The sequence below is a fragment of the Sinocyclocheilus rhinocerous genome, unplaced genomic scaffold (assembly GCF_001515625.1).
Source record: "Sinocyclocheilus rhinocerous isolate Xijiao unplaced genomic scaffold, SAMN03320098_v1.1 scaffold785, whole genome shotgun sequence".
Lineage (NCBI taxonomy): Eukaryota > Metazoa > Chordata > Actinopteri > Cypriniformes > Cyprinidae > Sinocyclocheilus > Sinocyclocheilus rhinocerous.
This window is the reverse complement of record NW_015660521.1, coordinates 1,097,134-1,104,060: the sequence shown is the minus strand read 5'-3', so window position 1 is coordinate 1,104,060 and position 6,927 is coordinate 1,097,134. Positions and strand designations below refer to the sequence as shown.

At 38.9% G+C, this 6,927-nt stretch overlaps 1 pseudogene; it reads left to right on the top strand.

The window, feature by feature from the left end:
- Positions 1 to 6,927, top strand: part of LOC107725328 (PHD finger protein 19-like) — a 41,061-nt pseudogene that overhangs the window by 28,431 nt on the left and 5,703 nt on the right.

Here is a 6,927-nt window from a genome sequence, read left to right as displayed (position 1 = left end):
AGACCTATTACTATCTCTCTATCCAATCACGTTGATGGATAAAAATTTAATTAAAATAAGCATGTAACGACCACAAACGGAGGAAAATAGTGGAGTAAAAATACCGATACATCACTTAAAATGTACTCAAGTAAAAGTAAAAGTACACAATTTTTAAACTACTCAAAAAAAGTACAATTACTGATAAAAACTACTTAATTACTGTAACGTGAGTATTTGTAATTCGTTACTTCACACCCCTGTATAAAGCCATTTATCACCACCCATCTCTAATGTGAACGAATCCACCACAGTGAGATAGTTAGATGCGAGTTCATCAGTCTTGTCGTCCATGTTTTTCAAGTGTTTTGCTTTTTAAATTTAGTGCGGAAAAGCCACAATTAAGCCATAATATTGCATAATCAATGTATGTTTGGTACTAGTTCATTATTCACCCTTGTCCTCTTAGTGACTTCATAATCTGTTGGGACCCCGAGGCACGTCGTAACAATTAAGCGCATAATACAGATATCCACATGCTTCGGGTTTGATGGCTCATTTGATACGTCTGCCCTTTCATTTTTTGATAAAGTCGCCTCACCTGTGCTAAAACTGGCAGAAATTAATTGTCGCCTTTCCATCAATGTACATAATGAGGTCTCAATCAAATTCAGTCTACCTTCATCAGTCTCTCTCACGGCAACAGACGGCACGCTTAACCTTTTCTCATTACCTTTGATGTGAATGCTTAAGCATCTATTTATTGGCTTTCGAACAATCATGCTCATTTGCATCCATTTCCCTTTGAAATATCTGAAAGGTCTCTCACTGTTTCTCCAATCACAACCCCACCCCGCAGAAAATATATTTTTTATCAACGCGGCGGGTGAAGCGATTTAATTATACTTTTCTGTGAAGGTTATCATCTCTCAAACAGGCCTGAATAATGAGAGAATTGGAAACACTATTGGGGCAGACAAAGCTTTCAGAGGCGAAAGCGCCTGTCTGAGAGGGATTGTTGAGGAGTTTAAAAGAGAAATCTGGAGTTGGTTTCGGCCATAATAAAAAGGGCACGTTGGGTTTCATCACAAAGCCGTGAACTGTAGTTAATGACTGCCATCCTTTGAATGCTAGTCCCGATAAACTCTGTTATAGTCACAATCCCAGCACCGTATAATGTGTTGAATAGCAAGCAGAAGGTCGGATCAACTGTATTCTTTTGTATTCTTCAGTAGCCCTTTGTTTTGGCCTCTTGAGTATGGCTGAGATTAAACTTATTGAGAAAGATAAGATTAGTAACATGAAGTCAAATTGAAACGACTTTCTTTTTCCTCAATTATTGTTTTATTTGAAAATTTGCAATTAAGTTGACAAAAAAAAAAAAAAAACTGAGCCGAAGTTTAAATCAGTGTTATTTTAGAATTATTTATATACTATTATAGTATTTATTATTATTTTGAATGAGCTTTTATTTTTATATTTAATTTTTTTTTTTTTTTTTTTTTTTGTATTATTTCTTTGTGCTTTTGTCATTTTTACTAGATTTTTTTAAATATATATTTCTATTTGGCTTTAATTATTAATCATTTTAATACTTCATCTTAAGCTTTTTGTATTTCAGTTACGTGCCTGGGCAACATTTAAAAATCTCTTCTAATTTAACTTTTATCTAATTTACGCTTTTATTTAATATTTATCTCATTTATATTTCATTTTATCAGCTTCATCATGTTTTGTTTTTTTTTCAATTAATGAAAACTATTTTTAATAGTTTTAGTTTTAGTCAGCAATAACATTCACTGGTTTCAATCAGTTCCTGATAGATAAAATCAAGCTCCACCTTTTTTCTCACTTGATATTCTGTTTTTACTCTAAAACATGTCACAATATGGAAGTAATATGTGTAAGTTAAATGGGAAGCAAAATGTGTTTCATGTTGACTGTAGGTGTTTGATAGTCATTGAACACTTTCGCTTGTGTTTCTTTCTTAATCGTTGTCTCTCTTTATCAATTTTTAGCACCAGTTCAGGACAGACGTTCAGCATGGACCAGGACTCCACCGATGCAGCCAGTACTTCTGGTTCCGCCACCACCAGCGTCTCCTATGACTTCAGGTACAGTTAATTTTCTTCAGTTCTGCAGACTTTACTAAGAAAAAAACAATTATGTATTTGCTAAAGGAACGTTCATCCTATTCCATATTTGTCAACTCCCTGTGGCACTGACTAGATTATAATAATTACGTTCAGTTTCTGTTGGTCGGTTAGAACAGATATATTTTAGCACAGAGAATCTTTACACGAAGATTTGCACCCTCACAGTGTTGCTAAAAAAATTAAGATGCATTGAGAATTGTTTGGGAATCAGATTGTGACTTTTTGAATCAAAATAGAATCAGATCACTAGGTGCTAAAAGACTTCCACCCTTATTTTGCATGCTTTTTTTAAATGTGCGTGGTACAACAAAATGCTCTTGTGAATATGTTTATTTAAATACATATTCTTACAGTATGTGCAGCCAGTTACATTTCATAAAACTTAAAAATACATCTAACACACTAGTAACAGTTCCCTGTCAGTGAGATTAATTTAATTGTCTGTTCAACAAAAGTTGCGTTGTTTGCCGTCTTTGTATGTATAAAATATTAATGTTAAAAACATTAATGAGAAGACCATCTGGCAACAGTTGCACAGGTAGCATTATATAAAATTATAATTATGATAGATTTGCAGTTCAATGTCAGCATTTCTTCTGTTTTTTTTTCTTTAAAAAGGAATTGAATGCATTAATGTATAAAAAAAAAAAAAAGATTGAAATTCTTGCTCACACCGCAGCTAAATATGATCTTGTTTAGCCACAGGGCTGTAGATTCAGCAGCATCGCAAAACGCTGGTGTGATGTAATTCTTCACAGGCCGTTGCGAATCACTCGTACTCATGTAGATCCTTGCAACAGCATGTTTTAAATAAGTGAAGTTAAAGCCACGCATCTGACATATGAAGTCAACCCAGTGCATCTTTCCAGTCAAAACATTTTCCCTGGATTAACCGGTGACCCGCTAGTACCGAACCCTGAACTACAATTTAAGTGGGTTTGCGGTTGCTTTTTGATGTGAGCCTGAGGGATTCTGGGAGCTAATTTGTCATGACATTTGAAGTGGTGACATCAGTGATTGCAACTGAACCACCGGGCCACCAGGGTGCCTCTAACTGCTTTGCTTTCTAATATACATGAGCTCCAGCAATTGTCAGTTTGACACGGTCGCTGGATTGACCGTGGCAGGTTTGCTGGAATTCCAGGCCTGTATCCTCTATTCTTTTCACCTGGCTCTTTCACAAGTGTCCTCTTCACGGCTACACTGCAGCGTAATCAATATTGTTGTAGTGGGACAATTTGGCAGCGCGACTGTCACTGTAGATTCTCACCTCCCCTGCTGGGGTTGCACTCTGCTGCCCACGAGTTAAAGAGGAATAACAGGCGTCCATCACCACCTGATGTTGTGTGTAAACCGCCTCTGACAGCTCGCAGAGAAATATGCTGTCAGATTATGGATTATTTATGGTTATGGCCACTTGTTTGCTCCTGTTTATTTTAAAGATGGAGTCTGAAAACGGCAGTGAAACCATGCTAGAGCTGAGGATGCCATCAGTCAGTTATGAATTTGGATGTCAGTCTGTCAGCTGTTGTGGTCACGTATCTGGGTTTGCTTTAGTGCTAAAGGTCAGATTCTTAAATTAATATTCCAAGTACTTTCAAGCTCTACTGTGGTGTGTTATCGATTACCGCAGATTTGTTTGGGTTATGCAGTTTTCACAAACCGTCAGTGTGTATTAAGTGAACAGGAAACATTTTTATAGTAATCGCTTAAAATGTAAGTCTAGCAAGTCTAGGGTTCACTTAGTCATGAAAAACCTAGCAGAGATAGCAAGAAATATTAAAACTGGAAATAAATATATTAGGGCTGGGACGATACGCTAATCTGCCGATTCAATACTATCCCGATACTTGTGTGCCAATTCAATATATATTGCGATAATTGCGATTATATAACTATTGCGATTCGATATTACAATTTATTGTGATTTTTGTTTGCTTATTAAAGACCAGACAATGGAAAATACTTGGGCATACCATTAAAGAGACGGTAGCCTATATGATGAGTCATATTAACAAAACAATGCATCACATCTTTCTGAACTTTTATTTCAGGAGCATGCACATACATAGTGTATATTTTAAAGTACATTGAACCATGAAACTTTCAAGTACCAAAACCCTGAACTTGCACATGAATATAATAGTCAAATGTTCAACAAAATGAGCAGAAAAAATACTTTCTGAAATGAAATAAAGTGCTTTTACTTTGCATACCGTTTTAGTCCTTTGTAGTCATGTTTTCTCGGCAGTGTGTAAAATCCTAAGTGTTTCCACACTTGGTATTTAAAACGTGAAGGTGCAGAAAGAATTCTCGAAGAGGTTTGATTCTCTGCCTCCATCACGGTTTTGCCTTCTCACGGCATCTTGAAATGTATACGATGTAGGGCTGTGAACCTTTGGGTAGACAGCGAATCGATCCGATTCACGATTCATAGGTTTTCAATTCGATTCAAGAACGATTTTTGCAAATTCAGAACGATTCAATTTGATTCGATTCACAATTAAATTCGATTCGATTCAATTAACTATTCGATTCTGCATTCTTTAAGTGCATTCACAGGATTATTTAAATGCTTCCCCTAAATTCTTTAAATGCTTAGTCAGGGGGCAAATCACACAGCAGCCTTTATGGTTAGAGAACCATAGGTTACAGGAAAAAAAACACTTTTGTCCATTGTTAGATGCTAGTTTAATGATGCTATGTCATGAAATGGCATATGTAGAAATTTATGTAAGCCAAGATTCCGTAAGAACGGAAAAGCGCCAGGAATGGATCAAGTGCCCCCCGAGGCGGTCAAAGCAGGTGGAGACGTTCTGGCCAGCCGTCTCCACACATTAATCCGACTTATTTGGCAATCAGAGCGCATTCCATCAACCTGGAAAAAGGCTATGATCGTTCCTATCTTCAAAAAGGGCGACAGTCAAGAATGCAAAAACTATTGAGGGATCAGCCTGCTCTCCGTGGTGGGCAAGGTGTTTATGAAGATCATCCAAACCCGCCTACAAAAGCATCGGGAACAGACGAGTCGAGAAGAGCAAGCTGGGTTTCGTCCACACCATAGTTGCTGCGACCAGATCTTCTCTCTCCATCAGTTGATGGAAGAGCGGATCCGATGTGCGAAGCAATTAGTGGGTGTATTCATCGATTTCAAATCTGTGTTCGACTGCGTTCACTGGCCGTCCCTTTGGACAGCATTGGAGGTCGAACATGGGCCGCCGAAAATCATCCGCCTTCTCCAGAAGTCTTACAGTGGCTATACAAGCTGCGTCAGAATCAGAAATGAAACATCTGAAGAGTTCTGCATCCGAACTGGGGTTCGTCAAGGAGATGCTGCCTCCCCAATCTTGTTCAACGTTGTGATCGACTCAATCATGAGGAAAGCACTCAAGGACAAGCAAGGTGTCCAATACGGCATTGACGGATATGTGACCGACCTGGCGTTTGCTGATGACAGCGCCGTACTGGCTGACATGGACGCCGAGGCCACCGACATCTTAAATTACATCTCTAGATTCGCTGAACCTTTCGGACTGAAGATTAACATCGATAAGACCAAAGTGCTCTCCACTGACGGATCTCCAGCAAACATATACCTTGAGGGGATTAAAATCGAACAAGTACAGAATTTTAAGTACTTAGGATCTCTGGTCCAAGAGAAGAAGATCGCAGTGGTTGCGAAAGTTCAAAATATCGTATCGGTCAAGCAACAGCAGTGTTTGCATCGCTTAAATGGTGCTTGTGGAAGAAGGGTCAATATCACGATCGCGACCAAGATGCGTCTTTTCCGGACCCTGATCATTCCGATTCTACTCTATGGATCAGAGACTTGGACTCTTCTGAAGAAGGAAATCAACAAACTTGAGGTCTTTCAAATGCGATGTCTCAGGCAAATCTTGGGGGTAACTCGGCTCGACCAACTTCGAAACGAAACTGTACGACGACAATGCGATGACCAGTCCACGATCGAGGAGGCGATACAGAAAAGACACTTGCAGTGGTTTGGGCACGTGTGCCGAATGGACAGCACCCGGCTGCCGTATAAACTACTCTGGTGCCGACAACCACCAACGTGGAAGGTACACCGCTGTGCACCGAAGAAGACCTGGGCGAAACAAGTTTAAAACAAGACAACCTTAAAAGGCATCATCTCACACTCGTGGATGCCAAGACCCTATCCACCGATCGCTCAGCATGGAAACAAGTTGTGAAAGATGCTGGAAGTCTGTCGGCACCTACAGCAGCTTATGAGCTACGAAGACGCCTTCGGCACAACGCCAGCTAAGGATCAAGAAGAACATTTTGTCACACCAAATGATAACATTTTGTCACACCAAATGATGGCGTAGCCATCATTTCAGAAGTGACAGAAATGTCACAAGACAACCTTAAAAGGCATCATCGCACACTCGTGGATGCCAAGACCCTATCCACCGATCGCTCAGCATGGAAACAAGTTGTGAAAGATGCTGGAAGTCTGTCGGCACCTACAGCAGCTTATGAGTTACGAAGACGCCTTCGGCACAACGCCAGCTAAGGATCAAGAAGAACATTTTGTCACACCAGGGGCGTAGCCATCATTTCAGAAGTGACAGAAATGTCAAATACAATAATTTTATGTATGTATGTATTATTATTATTATTTTTATTTTTACAAGGAATTATTTTCTTATCTCTTACTTTGAATTTGCTATAAGAAATCAAATACACTGCTGGACAATAATCAATCATTTGTAATCTAGAATCTTTTCCTAATGGCAATTTTATGATTGTTTTATATACTACAAACAAT